The following is a 22,754-nucleotide window of genomic DNA, read 5'->3' as shown; positions in this document are numbered from 1 at the left end:
GTGTCCACATCACTGACTGTATCCCCATCACTGACTGGAACCCCATCACTAACTGAGTCGCCAACACTGACTTTATCGCCATCACTGACTGTATCCCCATCACTGACTGTATGCCTATCACCGACTGTATCCCCATCAGTGTATGTGTCCCAATCACTGACTGTATTCCCATCACTGACTGTGACCCCATCACTGACTGTATTCCCATCATTGACTGTATCCCCATCACTGACTGTGTCCCCATCACTGGCTGTGACCCCATCACTGACTGTATTCCCTTCACTGACTGTATACCTATCACTGACTGTGTCCCCATCACTGACGGTATTCCCATTACTGACCGCATCCTCCACACTGACTGTATTCCCATCACTGACTGTATCCCCATCACTGACTGTGTCCCCATCACTGACTGTATTCCCATCACACTGTGACCCTATCACTGACTGTATTCCCATCACTGACTATGCCCCCTCACTGACTGTATCCCGATCACTGACTTTGTCCCCATCACTGACTGTATTCCCATCACTCACTGTGTCCCCATCATTGACTGTGCCCCCATCACTGACTGTGTTCCCATCACTCACTGTGTTCCCTTCAGTGACGGAGCCCCATCACTAACTATGTCCCCATCACTGACTGTATTCCCATCACTCACTGCGTCCCCATCACTGACTATGTTCCCATCTCTGACTGTATTCCCATCACTCATTGTGTCCCCATCACTGACTGTGCCACATCACTGATTATGTCCCCATCACTGACTGTATTCCCATCACTGATTCTGCCCCCATCACTGATTGTATTCCCATCACTGATTCTGCCCCCATCACTGATTGTATTCCCATCACTGACTGTATCCCCATCACTGACTGTATTCCCAGCCTGAGCTGTATGCACATCACTGACTGTACCCGAATCACTGGCTGAGTCCTCTTCACTGATTGTATTGCCATCACTGTCTGTGACCCCATCACTAACTGCATCCCCATCACTGACTGTATTCCCATCACTGACTGTGACCCCATCACTGACTGTATTCCCATCACTGACTGTATCCCCATTACTGACTTTATTCCCATCACTGACTGTGCCCCCATCACTGAATGTGTCCCCATCACTGACTGCATTACCATCACTGACTGTTCCCCATCACTGACTGTATTCCCATCACTGACTGTGCCCCATCCATGACTGTAACCCCATCACTGACTGTGTCCCCGTCACTGACTGTATATCCATCACTGGTTGTGGCCCCATCACTGACTGTATTCCCATCATTGACTGTATCCCCATCACTGACTGTGTCCCCATCACTGTCTGTGACCCCATCACTGACTGTATTCCCATCACTGACTGTATCCCTAAAACTGACTGTGTCCCCATCACTGACGGTATTCCCATTACTGACTGCATCCTCATCACTGACTGTATTCCCATCACTGACTGTATTCCCATCACTGACTGTATCCCCATCACTGACTGCGTCCCCATCACTGACTGTATTCCCATCACTGACTGTATCCCCATCACTGACTGTGTCCCCATCACTGATTGTATTCCCATCACTGACTGTGACCCTATCACTGACTGTATTCCCATCACTGACTGTGCCCCCTCACTGACTGTATCCCGATCACTGACTGTGCCCCACCACTGACTATGTCCCCATCACTGACTGTATTCCCATCACTCACTGTGTCCCCATCACTGACTGTGCACCCATCACGGACTGTGTTCCCATCACTCACTGCGTCCCCATCACTGACGGTGCCCCATCACTGACTATGTCCCCATCACTGACTGTATTCCCATCACTCACTGTGTCCCCATCACTGACTACGTCCCCATCTCTGACTGTATTCCCATCCCTCATTGTGTCCCGATCAATGACTGTGCCCCATCACTGATTATGTCCCCTTCACTGACTGTGTCCCCATCACTGACTGTGCCCCCATCACTGACTGTATTCCCATCACTGATTGTGTCCCCATCATTGACTGTATTCCCATCACTGACTGTGACCATATCACTGACTGTATTCCCATCACTGACTGTATTCCCATCACTGACTGTGCCCCCATCACTGACTTTATCGCGGTCACTGACTGCATCCCCATCACTGTCTGCATTCCTCTCACTGACTGTATCCCCATCACTGATTCTGCCCCCATCACTGACTGTATTCCCATCACTGACTGTATCCCCATCACTGACTGTATTCCCAGCATGAACTGTAGGCATATCACTGACTGTACCCAAATCACTGGCTGAGTCCTCTTCACTGACTGTATTGCCATCACAGTCTGTGACCCCATCACTGAATGTATCCCCATCACTGACTGTATTGCCATCACAGTCTGTGACCCCATCACTGACTGTATCCCCATCACTGACTGTATTCCATCACTGACTGTGACCCCATCACTGACTGAATTCCCATCACTGACTGTATCCCCATTACTGACTTTATTCCCATCACTAACTGTGCCCCCATCACTGAATGTGTCCCCATTACTGACTGCATTACCAACACTGACTGTTCCCCATCACTGACTGTATCCCCATCACTGACGGTGCCCCATCACTGACTGTAACCCCATCACTGACTGTGACCCCATCACTGACTGTATTTCCATCACTGGTTGTGACCCCATCACTGACTGTATTCCCATCATCGACTGTATCCCCATCACTGACTGTGTTCCCATCACTGATTGTGACCCCATCACTGACTGTATTCCCATCACTGACTGTATCCCTATCACAGACTGTGTCCCCATCTCTGACGGTATTCCCATTACTGACTGCATCCTCATCACTGACTGTATTCCCATTACTGACTGTATCCCCATCACTGACTGTGTCCCCATCACTGACTGTATTCCCATCACTGTCTGTATCCCCATCACTGACTGTGTCCCCATCACTGACTGTATTCCCATCACTGACTGTGACCCTATCACTGACTGTATTCCCATCACTGACTGTGCCCCCCCACTGATATGTCCCCATCACTGACTGTATTCCCATCACTCACTGTGTCCCCATCACTGACTGTGCCCCTATCACGGACTGTGTTCTCATCACTCACTGCGTCCCCATCACTGACGGTGCCCCATCACTGACTATGTCCCCATCACTGACTGTATTCCCATCACTCACTGCGTCCCCATCACTAACTACGTCCCCATCTCTGACTGTATTCCCATCACTCATTGTGTCCCCATCACTGACTGTGCCCCATCACTGATTATGACCCCTTCACTAACTGTGTCCCCATCACTGATTGTGTCCCCATCACTGACTGTATTCCCATCACTGATTGTGTCCCCATCACTGACTGTATTCCCATTACTCACTGTGTCCCCGTCACTGACAGTGCCCGATCACTGACTATGTCCCCATCACTGACTTTATTCCCATCACTCACTGCGTCCCCATCACTGACTACGTCCCCATCTCTGACTGTATTCCCATCACTCATTGTGTCCCCATCACTGACTGTGCTCCATCACTGATTATGTCCCCTTCACTGACTGTGTACCCATCACTGACTGTGCCCCCATCACTGACTGTATTCCCATCACTGATTGTGTCCCCATCACTGACTGTATTCCCATCACTGACTGTGACCCTATCACTGACTGTATTCCCATCACTGACTGTATTCCCATCACTGACTGTGCCCCCATCACTGACTTTATCGCGGTCACTGATTGCATACCCATCACTGACTGCATTCCTCTCACTGACTGTATCCCCATCACTGATTCAGCCCCCATCACTGACTGTATTCCCATCACTGACTGTATCCCCATCACTGACTGTATTCCCATCACTGACTGTATTCCCATCACTGACTAGGTCCCCATCACTGACTGTGCCCCCATCACTGTATGCATATCACTGACCGTATCGAATCACTGGCTGAGTCCCCATCACTGACTGTATTGCCATCACTGTCTGTGACCCCATCACTGAATGTATCCCCATCACTGATTGTATTCCCATCACTGACTGTATCCCCATCACTGACTGTATCCCCATCACTGACTGTATTCCCATCACTGACTGTGACCCCATCACTGACTGTATTCCCATCACTGACTGTATCCCCATTACTGATTGTATTCCCATCACTGATTGTGTCCCCATCACTGACTGTATCCCCATCACTGACTGTGCCCTAATCACTGTCAGTATTCCCATCACTGACTGTATCCCCATCACTGACGGTATTCCCATCACTGTGTGTCCCCTTCACTGACTGTATTCCCATCACTGATTGTATTCCCATCACTGACTGTATCCCCATCACTGACTGTATCCCCATCACTGACTGTATTCCCATCACTGACTAGGACCCCATCACTGACTGTGCCCCCATCACTGACTGTATTCCCATCACTGTGTGTGTCCCCATCACTGATGGTATTCCCATCACTGTGTGTGTCCTCATCACTGACTGTATCCCCATCACTGACTGAATCCCCATCACAAATTGAGTCCAATCACTGACTGTATTCCCATCACTAACTTTATCCCCATCACTGACTGTATCCCCATCACTGATTGTATTCCTATCACCGACTGTATCCTCATCACTGTGTGTGTCCCCATCACTGACTGTATTCCCATCACTGACTGTGACCCCATCACTGACTGTATTCCCATCATTGACTGTATCCCCATCACTGACTGTGTGCCCATCACTGGCTGTGACCCCATCACTGACTGTATTCCCATCACTGACTGTATCCCTAAAACTGACTGTGTCCCCATCACTGACGGTATTCCCATTACTGACTGCATCCTCATCACTGACTGTATTCCCATCATTGACTGTCTTCCCATCACTGACTGTGTCCCCATCACTGACTGTATTCCCATCACTGACTGTATTCCCATCACTGACTGTATCCCCATCACTGACTGTGTCACCATCACTGACAGTATTCCCATCAGACTGTGACCCTATCACTGACTGTATTCCCATCACTGACTATGCCCGTTCACTGACTGTATCCCGTTCACTGACTATGTCCCAATCACTGACTGTATTCCCATCACTCACTGTGTCCCCATCACTGACTGTGCCCCCATCACTGACTGTGTTCCCATCACTCACTGCGTCCCCAACACTGACGGAGCCCCATCACTGACTAGGTCCCCATCACTGACTGTATTCCCATCACTCACTGCGTCCCCATCACTGACTGTGTCCCCATCTCTGACTGTATTCCCATCACTCATTGTGTCCCCATCACTGACTGTGCCCCCATCACTGACTGTATTCCCATCACTGATTCTGCCCCCATACTGATTGTATTCCCATCACTGACTGTATCCCCATCACTGACTGTATTCCCAGCATGAACCGTATGCACATCACTGACTGTAACCGAATCACTGGCTGAGTCCTCTTCACTGACTGTATTGCCATCACTGTCTGTGACCCCATCACTGAATGCATCCCAATCACTGGCTGTTTTCCCAACACTGACTGTATCCCCATCACTGACTGTATCCCCATCACTGACTGTATTCCCTTCACTAACTGTGACCTCATCACTGACTGTATTCCCGTCACTGACTGTATCCCCATTACTGACTTTATTCCCATCACTAACTGTGCCCCCATCACTGAATGTATCCCCATCACTGACTGCTTTACCATCACTGACTGTTCCCCATCACTGACTGTATCCCCATCGCTGACTGTATCCCCATCACTGAATGTGTCCCCATCACTGACTGCATTACCATCACTGACTGTATCCCCATCACTGAATGTGTCCCCATCACTGACTGCATTACCATCACTGACTGTTCCCCATCACTGACTGTATTCCCATCACTGACTGTGCCCCATCACTGACTGTATTCCCATCACTGACTGTGTCCCCATCACTGACTGTATTCCCATCACTGATTGTGTCCCCATCACTGTCTGTGTTCCCATCATTAACGGTTTCCCCATCACTGACAGTATTCCCATCACTGACTGTATCCCCATCTCTGTGTGTGACCCCATCACTGACTGTGCCCCAATCACTAATTGTGTACCCATCACTGACTCTGTCCCCATCACTGTCTGTATTCCCATCATTGAATGTATCCCCATCACTGACTGTGTCCCCATCACCGGCTGTGACCCCGTCACTGACTGTATTCCCATCACTGACTGTATCCCTATCACTGACTGTGTCCCCATCACTGATGGTATTCCAATTACTGACTGCATCCTCATCACTGACTGTATTCCCATCGCTGACTGTATTCCCATCACTGACTGTATCCCCATCACTGACTGTGTCCCCATCGCTGACTGTGTCCCCATCACTGACTGTATTCCCATCACACTGTGACCCTATCACTAACTGTATTCCCACCACTGACTATGCCCCCTCACTGACTGTATCCCGATCACTGACGATGTCCCAATCACTGACTTTATTCCCATCACTCACTGTGTCCCCATCACCGACTGTCCCCCCATCACTGACTGTGTTCCCATCACTCACTGCGTCCCCATCACTGACGGAGCCCCATCACTGACTACGTCCCCATCACTGACTGTATTCCCATCACTCACTGCGTCCCCATCACTGACTATGTCCCCATCACTGACTGTATTCACATCACTGACTGTATCCCCATCACTGACTGTGTCCCCATCACTGACTGTATTCCAATCACTGACTGTAACCCTATCACTGACTGTATTCCCATCACTGACTGTGCCCCCTCACTGACTGTATTCCCATCACTGACGGTGCCCCATCACTGACTCCGTCCCCATCTCTGACTGTATTCCCATCACTCATTGTGCCCCCATCATTCACTGTGCCCCATCACTGATTATGTCCCCATCACTGACTGTGGCCCCATCACTGATTGTATTCCCATCACTGACTGTATCCCCATCACTGACTATATTCCCAGCATGAACTGTATGCACATCACTGACTGTACCCAAATCACTGGCTAAGTCCTCTTCACTGACTGTATTGCCATCACTGTCTGTGACCCCATCACTGAATGTATCGCCATCACTGACTGTATTGCCATCACTGTCTGTGACCCCATCACTGACTGTATCCCCATCACTGACTGTATTCCCATCACTGACTGTGACCCCATCACTGACCTTATCCCCATCACTGACTGTATTCCCATCACTGTCTGTGACCCCATCACTGACTGTATCCCCATCACTGACTGTGCCCCATCAATGACTGTAACCCCATCACTGACTGTGTCCCCATCACTGACTGTATTTCCATCTCTGGTTGTGACCCCATCACTGACTGTATTCCCATCACTCACTGTGTCCCCATCACTGACTGTATTCCCATCACTGATTGTGTCCCTATCACTGTTTGTGTCCCCATCACTAACGGTGTCCCCATCACTGACAGTATTCCCATCACTGACTGTATCCGCATCACTGACTGTGCCCCAATCTCGGTCAGTATTCCCATCACTGACTGTATCCCCATCACTGACGGTATTCCCATCACTGTGTGTGTCCCCATCACTGACTGTATTCCCATCACTGATTGTGTCCACATCACTGACTGTGTCCCCTTCACTGACTGTATTCCCATCACTGATTGTGACCCCACCACTGACTATGTCCCCATCACTGACTGTGCCCCCATCACTGACTGTATTCCATTCACTGTGTGTGTCCCCATTACTGACGGTATTCCCATCACTGTGTGTGTCCGCCTCACTGACTGTATCCCCATCACTGACTGTATCCCCATCACTAACTGAGTCCCCATCACTGACTGTATTCCCATCACTGACTTTATCCCCATCACTGACTGTATCCCCATCACTGACTGTATTCCTATCACCGACTGTATCCCCATCACTGTGTGTGTCCCCATCACTGACTGTATTCCCATCACTGACGGTGACCCCATCACTGACTGTATTCCCGTCACTGACTGTATCCCCATTACTGACTTTATTCCCATCACTAACTGTGCCCCCATCACTGAATGTGTCCCCATCACTGACTGCATTACCATCACTGACTGTTCCCCATCACTGACTGTGTCCCCATCTCTGACTGTATTCCCATCACTCATTGTGTCCCCATCACTGACTGCGCCCCCATCACTGACTGTATTCCCATCACTGATTCTGCCCCCATCACTGATTGTATTCCCATCACTGATTCTGCCCCATCACTGATTGTATTCCCATCACTGACTGTATTCCCAGCATGAACTATATGCACATCACTGACTGTAACCGAATCACTGGCTGAGTCCTCTTCACTGACTGTATTGCCATCACTGTCTGTGACCCCATCACTGAATGTATCCCCATCACTGGCTGTTTTCCCATCACTGACTGTATCCCCATCACTGACTGTATTCCCTTCACTGACTGTGACCCCATCACTGACTGTATTCCCGTCACTGACTGTATCCCCATTACTGACTTTATTCCCATCACTAACTCTGCCCCCATCACTGAATGTATCCCCATCACAGACTGCTTTACCATCACTGACTGTTCCCCATCACTGACTGTATCCCCATCACTGACTGTATCCCCATCACTGAATGTGTCCCCATCACTGACTGCATTACCATCACTGACTGTTCCCCATCACTGACTGTATCCCCATCACTGACTGTGCCCCATCACTGACTGTATTCCCATCACTGACTGTGTCCACATCACTGACTGTATTCCCATCACTGATTGTGTCCCCATCACTGTCTGTGTTCCCATCACTAACGGTTTCCCCATCACCGACAGTATTCCCATCACTGACTGTATCCCCATCTCTGTGTGTGACCCCATCACTGACTGTGCCCCAATCACTGATTGTGTACCCATCACTGACTCTGTCCCCATCACTGACTGTATTCCCATCATTGACTGTATCCCCATCACTGACTGTGTCCCCATCACTGGCTGTGACCCCGTCACTGACTGTATTCCCATCACTGACTGTATCCCTATCACTGACTGTGTCCCCATCACTGATGGTATTCCAATTACTGACTGCATCCTCATCACTGACTGTATTCCCATCGCTGACTGTATTCCCATCACTGACTGTATCCCCATCACTGACTGTGTCCCCATCACTGACTGTGTCCCCATCACTGACTGTATTCCCATCACACTGTGACCCAATCACTGACTGTATTCCCTTCACTGACTATGCCCCCTCACTGACTGTATCCCGATCACTGACGATGTCCCAATCACTGACTTTATTCCCATCACTCACTGTGTCCCCATCACTGACTGTCCCCCCATCACTGACTGTGTTCCCATCACTCACTGCGTCCCCATCACTGACGGAGCCCCATCACTGACTACGTCCCCATCACTGACTGTATTCCCATCACTCACTGCGTCCCCATCACTGACTACGTCCCCATCACTGACTGTATTCCCATCACTGACTGTATCCCCATCACTGACTGTGTCCCCATCACTGACTGTATTCCCATCACTGACTGTAACCCTATCACTGACTGTATTCCCATCACTGACTGTGCCCCCTCACTGACTGTATTCCCATCACTGACGGTGCCCCATCACTGACTATGTCCCCATCTCTGACTGTATTCCCATCACTCATTGTGTCCCCATCATTGACTGTGCCCCATCACTGATTATGTCCCCATCACTGACTGTGTCCCCATCACTGATTGTATTCCCATCACCGACTGTATCCCCATCACTGACTGTATTGCCAGCATGAACTGTATGCACATCACTGACTGTACCCAAATCACTGGCTGAGTCCTCTTCACTGACTGTATTGCCATCACTGTCTGTGACCCCATCACTGAATGTATCGCCATCACTGACTGTATTGCCATCACTGTCTGTGACCCCATCACTGACTGTATCCCCATCACTGACTGTATTCCCATCACTGACTGTGACCCCATCACTGACCTTATCCCCATCACTGACTGTATTCCCATCACTGTCTGTGACCCCATCACTGACTGTATCCCCATCACTGACTGTGCCCCATCAATGACTGCAACCCCATCACTGACTGTGTCCCCATCACTGACTGTATTCCCATCACACTGTGACCTTATCACTGACTGTATTCCCATCAGTGACTATGGCCCCTCACTGACTGTATCCCGATCACTGACGATGTCCCATTCACTGACTTTATTCCCATCACTCACTGTGTCCCCATCACTGACTGTGCCCCCATCACTGACTGTGTTCCCATCACTCACTGCGTCCCCATCACTGACTGTATTCCCATAACTGATTGTGTCCCTATCACTGTTTGTGTCCCCATCACTAACGGTGTCCCCATCACTGACAGTATTCCCATCACTGACTGTATCCCCATCACTGACGGTATTCCCATCACTGTGTGTGTCCCCATCACTGACTGTATTCCCATCACTGATTGTGTCCACATCACTGACTGTGTCCCCTTCACTGACTGTATTCCCATCACTGATTGTTACCCCACCACTGACTATGTCCCCATCACTGACTGTATTCCATTCACTGTGTGTGTCCCCATTACTGACGGTATTCCCATCACTGTGTGTGTCCTCATCACTGACTGTATCCCCATCACTGACTGTATCCCCATCACTAACTGAGTCCCCATCTCTGACTGTATTCCCATCACTGACTTTATCCCCATCACTGACTGTATCCCCATCACTGACTGTATTCCTATCACCGACTGTATCCCCATCACTGTGTGTGTCCCCATCACTGACTGCATTCCCATCACTGACTGTGACCCCATCACTGACTGTATCACATCATTGACTGTATTCCCATCACTGACTGTGCCGCATCACTGGCTGTGACCCCATCACTGACTGTATTCCCATCACTGACTGTATCCCTATCACTGACTGTGTCCCCATCACTGTCGGTATTCCCATTACTGACTGCATCCTATTCACTGACTGTATCCCCATCACTGACAGTATCCCCATCACAGACAGTATTCCTATCACCGACTGTATCCCCATCACTGTGTGTGTCCCCATCACTGACTGTATTCCCATCACTGGCTGTGACCCCATCACTGACGGTATTCCCATCACTGACTGTATCCCTATCACTGCTTGTGTCGCCATCACTGACGGTATTCCCATTACTGACTGCATCCTCATCACTGACTGTATTCCCATCACTGACTGTGCCCCCTCACTGACTGTATCCCGATCACTGACTGTGCCCCACCACTGACTATGTCCCCATCACTGACTGTATTCCCATCACTCACTGTGTCCCCATCACTGACTGTGCACCCATCACGGACTGTGTTCCAATCACTCACTGCGTCCCCATCACTGACGGTGCCCCATCACTGACTATGTCCCCATCACTGACTGTATTCCCATCACTCACTGTGTCCCCATCACTGACTACGTCCCCATCTCTGACTGTATTCCCATCCCTCATTGTGTCCCCATCACTGACTGTGCCCCATCACTGATTATGTCCCCTTCACTGACTGTGTCCCCATCACTGACTGTGCCCCCATCACTGACTGTATTCCCATCACTGATTGTGTCCCCATCATTGACTGTATTCCCATCACTGACTGTGACCATATCACTGACTGTATTCCCATCACTGACTGTATTCCCATCACTGACTGTGCCCCCATCACTGACTTTATCGCGGTCACTGACTGCATCCCCATCACTGTCTGCATTCCTCTCACTGACTGTATCCCCATCACTGATTCTGCCCCCATCACTGACTGTATTCCCATCACTGACTGTATCCCCATCACTGACTGTATTCCCAGCATGAACTGTAGGCATATCACTGACTGTACCCAAATCACTGGCTGAGTCCTCTTCACTGACTGTATTGCCATCACAGTCTGTGACCCCATCACTGAATGTATCCCCATCACTGACTGTATTGCCATCACAGTCTGTGACCCCATCACTGACTGTATCCCCATCACTGACTGTATTCCATCACTGACTGTGACCCCATCACTGACTGAATTCCCATCACTGACTGTATCCCCATTACTGACTTTATTCCCATCACTAACTGTGCCCCCATCACTGAATGTGTCCCCATTACTGACTGCATTACCAACACTGACTGTTCCCCATCACTGACTGTATCCCCATCACTGACGGTGCCCCATCACTGACTGTAACCCCATCACTGACTGTGACCCCATCACTGACTGTATTTCCATCACTGGTTGTGACCCCATCACTGACTGTATTCCCATCATCGACTGTATCCCCATCACTGACTGTGTTCCCATCACTGATTGTGACCCCATCACTGACTGTATTCCCATCACTGACTGTATCCCTATCACAGACTGTGTCCCCATCTCTGACGGTATTCCCATTACTGACTGCATCCTCATCACTGACTGTATTCCCATTACTGACTGTATCCCCATCACTGACTGTGTCCCCATCACTGACTGTATTCCCATCACTGTCTGTATCCCCATCACTGACTGTGTCCCCATCACTGACTGTATTCCCATCACTGACTGTGACCCTATCACTGACTGTATTCCCATCACTGACTGTGCCCCCCCACTGATATGTCCCCATCACTGACTGTATTCCCATCACTCACTGTGTCCCCATCACTGACTGTGCCCCTATCACGGACTGTGTTCTCATCACTCACTGCGTCCCCATCACTGACTATGTCCCCATCACTGACTGTATTCCCATCACTCACTGCGTCCCCATCACTGACTACGTCCCCATCTCTGACTGTATTCCCATCACTCATTGTGTCCCCATCACTGACTGTGCCCCATCACTGATTATGACCCCTTCACTAACTGTGTCCCCATCACTGATTGTGTCCCCATCACTGACTGTATTCCCATCACTGATTGTGTCCCCATCACTGACTGTATTCCCATTACTCACTGTGTCCCCGTCACTGACAGTGCCCGATCACTGACTATGTCCCCATCACTGACTTTATTCCCATCACTCACTGCGTCCCCATCACTGACTACGTCCCCATCTCTGACTGTATTCCCATCACTCATTGTGTCCCCATCACTGACTGTGCTCCATCACTGATTATGTCCCCTTCACTGACTGTGTACCCATCACTGACTGTGCCCCCATCACTGACTGTATTCCCATCACTGATTGTGTCCCCATCACTGACTGTATTCCCATCACTGACTGTGACCCTATCACTGACTGTATTCCCATCACTGACTGTATTCCCATCACTGACTGTGCCCCCATCACTGACTTTATCGCGGTCACTGATTGCATACCCATCACTGACTGCATTCCTCTCACTGACTGTATCCCCATCACTGATTCAGCCCCCATCACTGACTGTATTCCCATCACTGACTGTATCCCCATCACTGACTGTATTCCCATCACTGACTGTATTCCCATCACTGACTAGGTCCCCATCACTGACTGTGCCCCCATCACTGTATGCATATCACTGACCGTATCGAATCACTGGCTGAGTCCCCATCACTGACTGTATTGCCATCACTGTCTGTGACCCCATCACTGAATGTATCCCCATCACTGATTGTATTCCCATCACTGACTGTATCCCCATCACTGACTGTATCCCCATCACTGACTGTATTCCCATCACTGACTGTGACCCCATCACTGACTGTATTCCCATCACTGACTGTATCCCCATTACTGATTGTATTCCCATCACTGATTGTGTCCCCATCACTGACTGTATCCCCATCACTGACTGTGCCCTAATCACTGTCAGTATTCCCATCACTGACTGTATCCCCATCACTGACGGTATTCCCATCACTGTGTGTCCCCTTCACTGACTGTATTCCCATCACTGATTGTATTCCCATCACTGACTGTATCCCCATCACTGACTGTATCCCCATCACTGACTGTATTCCCATCACTGACTAGGACCCCATCACTGACTGTGCCCCCATCACTGACTGTATTCCCATCACTGTGTGTGTCCCCATCACTGATGGTATTCCCATCACTGTGTGTGTCCTCATCACTGACTGTATCCCCATCACTGACTGAATCCCCATCACTAAATGAGTCCAATCACTGACTGTATTCCCATCACTAACTTTATCCCCATCACTGACTGTATCCCCATCACTGATTGTATTCCTATCACCGACTGTATCCTCATCACTGTGTGTGTCCCCATCACTGACTGTATTCCCATCACTGACTGTGACCCCATCACTGACTGTATTCCCATCATTGACTGTATCCCCATCACTGACTGTGTGCCCATCACTGGCTGTGACCCCATCACTGACTGTATTCCCATCACTGACTGTATCCCTAAAACTGACTGTGTCCCCATCACTGACGGTATTCCCATTACTGACTGCATCCTCATCACTGACTGTATTCCCATCATTGACTGTCTTCCCATCACTGACTGTGTCCCCATCACTGACTGTATTCCCATCACTGACTGTATTCCCATCACTGACTGTATCCCCATCACTGACTGTGTCACCATCACTGACAGTATTCCCATCAGACGGTGACCCTATCACTGACTGTATTCCCATCACTGACTATGCCCGTTCACTGACTGTATCCCGTTCACTGACTATGTCCCAATCACTGACTGTATTCCCATCACTCACTGTGTCCCCATCACTGACTGTGCCCCCATCACTGACTGTGTTCCCATCACTCACTGCGTCCCCAACACTGACGGAGCCCCATCACTGACTAGGTCCCCATCACTGACTGTATTCCCATCACTCACTGCGTCCCCATCACTGACTGTGTCCCCATCTCTGACTGTATTCCCATCACTCATTGTGTCCCCATCACTGACTGTGCCCCCATCACTGACTGTATTCCCATCACTGATTCTGCCCCCATACTGATTGTATTCCCATCACTGACTGTATCCCCATCACTGACTGTATTCCCAGCATGAACCGTATGCACATCACTGACTGTAACCGAATCACTGTCTGAGTCCTCTTCACTGACTGTATTGCCATCACTGTCTGTGACCCCATCACTGAATGTATCCCAATCACTGGCTGTTTTCCCAACACTGACTGTATCCCCATCACTGACTGTATCCCCATCACTGACTGTATTCCCTTCACTAACTGTGACCTCATCACTGACTGTATTCCCGTCACTGACTGTATCCCCATTACTGACTTTATTCCCATCACTAACTGTGCCCCCATCACTGAATGTATCCCCATCACTGACTGCTTTACCATCACTGACGGTTCCCCATCACTGACTGTATCCCCATCGCTGACTGTATCCCCATCACTGAATGTGTCCCCATCACTGACTGCATTACCATCACTGACTGTATCCCCATCACTGAATGTGTCCCCATCACTGACTGCATTACCATCACTGACTGTTCCCCATCACTGACTGTATTCCCATCACTGACTGTGCCCCATCACTGACTGTATTCCCATCACTGACTGTGTCCCCATCACTGACTGTATTCCCATCACTGATTGTGTCCCCATCACTGTCTGTGTTCCCATCATTAACGGTTTCCCCATCACTGACAGTATTCCCATCACTGACTGTATCCCCATCTCTGTGTGTGACCCCATCACTGACTGTGCCCCAGTCACTAATTGTGTACCCATCACTGACTCTGTCCCCATCACTGTCTGTATTCCCATCATTGAATGTATTCCCATCACTGACTGTGTCCCCATCACCGGCTGTGACCCCGTCACTGACTGTATTCCCATCACTGACTGTATCCCTATCACTGACTGTGTCCCCATCACTGATGGTATTCCAATTACTGACTGCATCCTCATCACTGACTGTATTCCCATCACTGACTGTATTCCCATCACTGACTGTGTCCCCATCGCTGACTGTGTCCCCATCACTGACTGTATTCCCATCACACTGTGACCCTATCACTAACTGTATTCCCATCACTGACTATGCCCCCTCACTGACTGTATCCCGATCACTGACGATGTCCCAATCACTGACTTTATTCCCATCACTCACTGTGTCCCCATCACCGACTGTCCCCCCATCACTGACTGTGATCCCATCACTCACTGCGTCCCCATCACTGACGGAGCCCCATCACTGACTAGGTCCCCATCACTGACTGTATTCCCATCACTCACTGCGTCCCCATCACTGACTATGTCCCCATCACTGACTGTATTCACATCACTGACTGTATCCCCATCACTGACTGTGTCCCCATCACTGACTGTATTCCAATCACTGACTGTAACCCTATCGCTGACTGTATTCCCATCACTGACTGTGCCCCCTCACTGACTGTATTCCCATCACTGACGGTGCCCCATCACTGACTCCGTCCCCATCTCTGACTGTATTCCCATCACTCATTGTGCCCCCATCATTCACTGTGCCCCATCACTGATTATGTCCCCATCACTGACTGTGGCCCCATCACTGATTGTATTCCCATCACTGACTGTATCCCCATCACTGACTATATTCCCAGCATGAACTGTATGCACATCACTGACTGTACCCAAATCACTGGCTGAGTCCTCTTCACTGACTGTATTGCCATCACTGTCTGTGACCCCATCACTGAATGTATCGCCATCACTGACTGTATTGCCATCACTGTCTGTGACCCCATCACTGACTGTATCCCCATCACTGACTGTATTCCCATCACTGACTGTGACCCCATCACTGACCTTATCCCCATCACTGACTGTATTCCCATCACTGTCTGTGACCCCATCACTGACTGTATCCCCATCACTGACTGTGCCCCATCAATGACTGTAACCCCATCACTGACTGTGTCCCCATCACTGACTGTATTTCCATCTCTGGTTGTGACCCCATCACTGACTGTATTCCCATCACTCACTGTGTCCCCATCACTGACTGTATTCCCATCACTGATTGTGTCCCTATCACTGTTTGTGTCCCCATCACTAACGGTGTCCCCATCACTGACAGTATTCCCATCACTGACTGTTTCCGCATCACTGACTGTGCCCCAATCTCGGTCAGTATTCCCATCACTGACTGTATCCCCATCACTGACGGTATTCCCATCACTGTGTGTGTCCCCATCACTGACTGTATTCCCATCACTGATTGTGTCCACATCACTGACTGTGTCCCCTTCACTGACTGTATTCCCATCACTGATTGTGATCCCACCACTGACTATGTCCCCATCACTGACTGTGCCCCCATCACTGACTGTATTCCATTCACTGTGTGTGTCCCCATTACTGACGGTATTCCCATCACTGTGTGTGTCCGCCTCACTGACTGTATCCCCATCACTGACTGTATCCCCATCACTAACTGAGTCCCCATCACTGACTGTATTCCCATCACTGACTTTATCCCCATCACTGACTGTATCCCCATCACTGACTGTATTCCTATCACCGACTGTATCCCCATCACTGTGTGTATCCCCATCACTGACTGTATTCCCATCACTGACGGTGACCCCATCACTGACTGTATTCCCGTCACTGACTGTATCCCCATTACTGACTTTATTCCCATCACTAACTGTGCCCCCATCACTGAATGTGTCCCCATCACTGACTGCATTACCATCACTGACTGTTCCCCATCACTGACTGTGTCCCCATCTCTGACTGTATTCCCATCACTCATTGTGTCCCCATCACTGACTGCGCCCCCATCACTGACTGTATTCCCATCACTGATTCTGCCCCCATCACTGATTGTATTCCCATCACTGATTCTGCCCCATCACTGATTGTATTCCCATCACTGACTGTATTCCCAGCATGAACTATATGCACATCACTGACTGTAACCGAATCACTGGCTGAGTCCTCTTCACTGACTGTATTGCCATCACTGTCTGTGACCCCATCACTGAATGTATCCCCATCACTGGCTGTTTTCCCATCACTGACTGTATCCCCATCACTGACTGTATTCCCTTCACTGACTGTGACCCCATCACTGACTGTATTCCCGTCACTGACTGTATCCCCATTACTGACTTTATTCCCATCACTAACTCTGCCCCCATCACTGAATGTATCCCCATCACAGACTGCTTTACCATCACTGACTGTTCCCCATCACTGACTGTATCCCCATCACTGACTGTATCCCCATCACTGAATGTGTCCCCATCACTGACTGCATTACCATCACTGACTGTTCCCCATCACTGACTGTATCCCCATCACTGACTGTGCCCCATCACTGACTGTATTCCCATCACTGACTGTGTCCACATCACTGACTGTATTCCCATCACTGATTGTGTCCCCATCACTGTCTGTGTTCCCATCACTAACGGTTTCCCCATCACTGACAGTATTCCCATCACTGACTGTATCCCCATCTCTGTGTGTGACCCCATCACTGACTGTGCCCCAATCACTGATTGTGTACCCATCACTGACTCTGTCCCCATCACTGACTGTATTCCCATCATTGACTGTATCCCCATCACTGACTGTGTCCCCATCACTGGCTGTGACCCCGTCACTGACTGTATTCCCATCACTGACTGTATCCCTATCACTGACTGTGTCCCCATCACTGATGGTATTCCAATTACTGACTGCATCCTCATCACTGACTGTATTCCCATCGCTGACTGTATTCCCATCACTGACTGTATCCCCATCACTGACTGTGTCCCCATCACTGACTGTGTCCCCATCACTGACTGTATTCCCATCACACTGTGACCCAATCACTGACTGTATTCCCTTCACTGACTATGCCCCCTCACTGACTGTATCCCGATCACTGACGATGTCCCAATCACTGACTTTATTCCCATCACTCACTGTGTCCCCATCACTGACTGTCCCCCCATCACTGACTGTGTTCCCATCACTCACTGCGTCCCCATCACTGACGGAGCCCCATCACTGACTACGTCCCCATCACTGACTGTATTCCCATCACTCACTGCGTCCCCATCACTGACTATGTCCCCATCACTGACTGTATTCCCATCACTGACTGTATCCCCATCACTGACTGTGTCCCCATCACTGACTGTATTCCCATCACTGACTGTAACCCTATCACTGACTGTATTCCCATCACTGACTGTGCCCCCTCACTGACTGTATTCCCATCACTGACGGTGCCCCATCACTGACTACGTCCCCATCTCTGACTGTATTCCCATCACTCATTGTGTCCCCATCATTGACTGTGCCCCATCACTGATTATGTCCCCATCACTGACTGTGTCCCCATCACTGATTGTATTCCCATCACTGACTGTATCCCCATCACTGACTGTATTGCCAGCATGAACTGTATGCACATCACTGACTGTACCCAAATCACTGGCTGAGTCCTCTTCACTGACTGTATTGCCATCACTGTCTGTGACCCCATCACTGAATGTATCGCCATCACTGACTGTATTGCCATCACTGTCTGTGACCCCATCACTGACTGTATCCCCATCACTGACTGTATTCCCATCACTGACTGTGACCCCATCACTGACCTTATCCCCATCACTGACTGTATTCCCATCACTGTCTGTGACCCCATCACTGACTGTATCCCCATCACTGACTGTGCCCCATCAATGACTGTAACCCCATCACTGACTGTGTCCCCATCACTGACTGTATTCCCATCACACTGTGACCTTATCACTGACTGTATTCCCATCAGTGACTATGGCCCCTCACTGACTGTATCCCGATCACTGACGATGTCCCATTCACTGACTTTATTCCCATCACTCACTGTGTCCCCATCACTGACTGTGCCCCCATCACTGACTGTGTTCCCATCACTCACTGCGTCCCCATCACTGACTGTATTCCCATAACTGATTGTGTCCCTATCACTGTTTGTGTCCCCATCACTAACGGTGTCCCCATCACTGACAGTATTCCCATCACTGACTGTATCCCCATCACTGACTGTGCCCCAATCTCTGTCAGTATTCCCATCACTGACTGTATCCCCATCACTGACGGTATTCCCATCACTGTGTGTGTCCCCATCACTGACTGTATTCCCATCACTGATTGTGTCCACATCACTGACTGTGTCCCCTTCACTGACTGTATTCCCATCACTGATTGTTACCCCACCACTGACTATGTCCCCATCACTGACTGTATTCCATTCACTGTGTGTGTCCCCATTACTGACGGTATTCCCATCACTGTGTGTGTCCTCATCACTGACTGTATCCCCATCACTGACTGTATCCCCATCACTGACTGTATTCCTATCACCGACTGTATCCCCATCACTGTGTGTGTCCCCATCACTGACTGTATTCCCATCACTGACTGTGACCCCATCACTGACTGTATCACATCATTGACTGTATTCCCATCACTGACTGTGCCGCATCACTGGCTGTGAGCCCATCACTGACTGTATTCCCATCACTGACTGTATCCCTATCACTGACTGTGACCCCATCACTGACGGTATTCCCATTACTGACTGCATCCCATTCACTGACTGTATCCCCATCACTGACAGTATCCCCATCACAGACAGTATTCCTATCACCGACTGTATCCCCATCACTGTGTGTGTCCCCATCACTGACTGTATTCCCATCACTGGCTGTGACCCCATCACTGACGGTATTCCCATCACTGACTGTATCCCTATCACTGCTTGTGTCGCCATCACTGACGGTATTCCCATTACTGACTGCATCCTCATCACTGACTGTATTCCCATCACAGACTGTATTCCCATCGCTGACTGTATCCCCATCCCTGTCTGTGTCCCCATCATTGACTGTATTCCCATCACTGACTGTATTCCATTCACTTACTGTGTCCCCATTACTGACTGTATTCCCATCACTGACTGTGACCCTATCACTGACTGTATTCCCATCACTGACTGTGCCCCCTCACTGACTGTATCCCGATCACTGACTGTGCCCCATCACTGACTATGTCCCCATCACTGACTGTATTCCCATCACTCACTGTGTCCCCATCACTGACTGTGCCCCCATCACGGACTGTGCCACATCACTGATTATGTCCCCATCACTGACTGTATTCCCATCACTGATTCTGCCCCCATCACTGATTGTATTCCCATCACTGATTCTGCCCCCATTACTGATTGTATTCCCATCACTGACGGTATCCCCATCACTGACTGTATTCCCAGCATGAACTGTATGCACATCACTGACTGTACCTGAATCACTGGCTGAGTCCTCTTCACTGACTGTATTGCCATCACTGTCTGTGACCCCATCACTGAATGTATCCACATCACTGACTGTATTGCCATCACTGTCTGTGATCCCATCACTAACTGTATCCCCATCACTGACTGTATTCCCATCACTGACTGTGACCCCATCACTGACTGTATTCCCATCACTGACTGTATCCCCATTACTGACTTTATTCCCATCACTAACTGTTCCCCCATCACTGAATGTGTCCCCATCACTGACTGCATTACCATCACTGACTGTTCCCCATCACTGACTGTATTCCCATCACTGACTGTGCCCCATCCATGACTGTAACCCCATCACTGACTGTGTCCCCATCACTGACTGTATTTCCATCACTGGTTGTGGCCCCATCACTGACTGTATTCCCATCATTGACTGTATCCCCATCACTGACTGTGTCCCCATCACTGGCTGTGACCCCATCACTGACTGTATTCCCATCACTGACTGTATCCCTAAAACTGACTGTGTCCCCATCACTGACGGTATTCCCATTACTGACTGCATCCTCATCACTGACTGTATTCCCATCACTGACTGTATTCCCATCACTGACTGTATCCCCATCACTGACTGCGTCCCCATCACTGACTGTATTCCCATCACTGACTGTATCCCCATCACTGACTGTGTCCCCATCACTGACTGTATTCCCATCACTGACTGTGACCCTATCACTGACTGTATTCACATCACAGACTGTGCCCCCTCACTGACTGTATCCCGATCACTGACTGTGCCCCACCACTGACTATGTCCCCATCACTGACTGTATTCCCATCACTCACTGTGTCCCCATCACTGACTGTGCCCCCATCACGGGCTGTGTTCCCATCACTCACTGCGTCCCCATCACTGACGGTGCTCCATCACTGACTATGTCCCCATCACTGACTACGTCCCCATCTCTGACTGTATTCCCATCACTCATTGTGTCCCCATCACTGACTGTGCCCCATCACTGATTATGTCCCCTTCACTGACTGTGTCCCCATCACTGCCTGTGCCCTCATCACTGACTGTATTCCCATCACTGATTGTGTCCCCATCATTGACTGTATTCCCATCACTGACTGTGACCATATCACTGACTGTATTCCCATCACTGACTGAGCCCCCATCACTGACTTTATCGCGGTCACTGACTGCATCCCCATCACTGTCTGCATTCCTCTCACTGACTGTCTCCCCATCACTGATTCTGCCCCCATCACTGACTGTATTCCCATCACTGACTGTATCCCCATCACTGACTGTATTCCCAGCATGAACTGTAGGCACATCAGTGACTGTACCCGAATCACTGGCTGAGTCTTCTTCACTGACTCTATTGCCATCACTGTCTGTGACCCCATCACTGACTGTATCCCCATCACTGACTGTATTCCATCACTGACTGTGACCCCATCACTGAAAGTATCCCCATCACTGACTGTATTGCCATCACTGTCTGTGTCCCCATCACTGACTGTATCCCCATCACTGACTGTATTCCATCACTGACTGTGACCCCATCACTGACTGAA

The sequence above is a fragment of the Chiloscyllium plagiosum genome, unplaced genomic scaffold (assembly GCF_037043375.1).
Source record: "Chiloscyllium plagiosum isolate Xiang-an unplaced genomic scaffold, Cpla_swu_hap1 HiC_scaffold_32, whole genome shotgun sequence".
NCBI lineage: Eukaryota > Metazoa > Chordata > Chondrichthyes > Orectolobiformes > Hemiscylliidae > Chiloscyllium > Chiloscyllium plagiosum.
Note: the sequence above shows the minus strand (reverse complement) of the source record.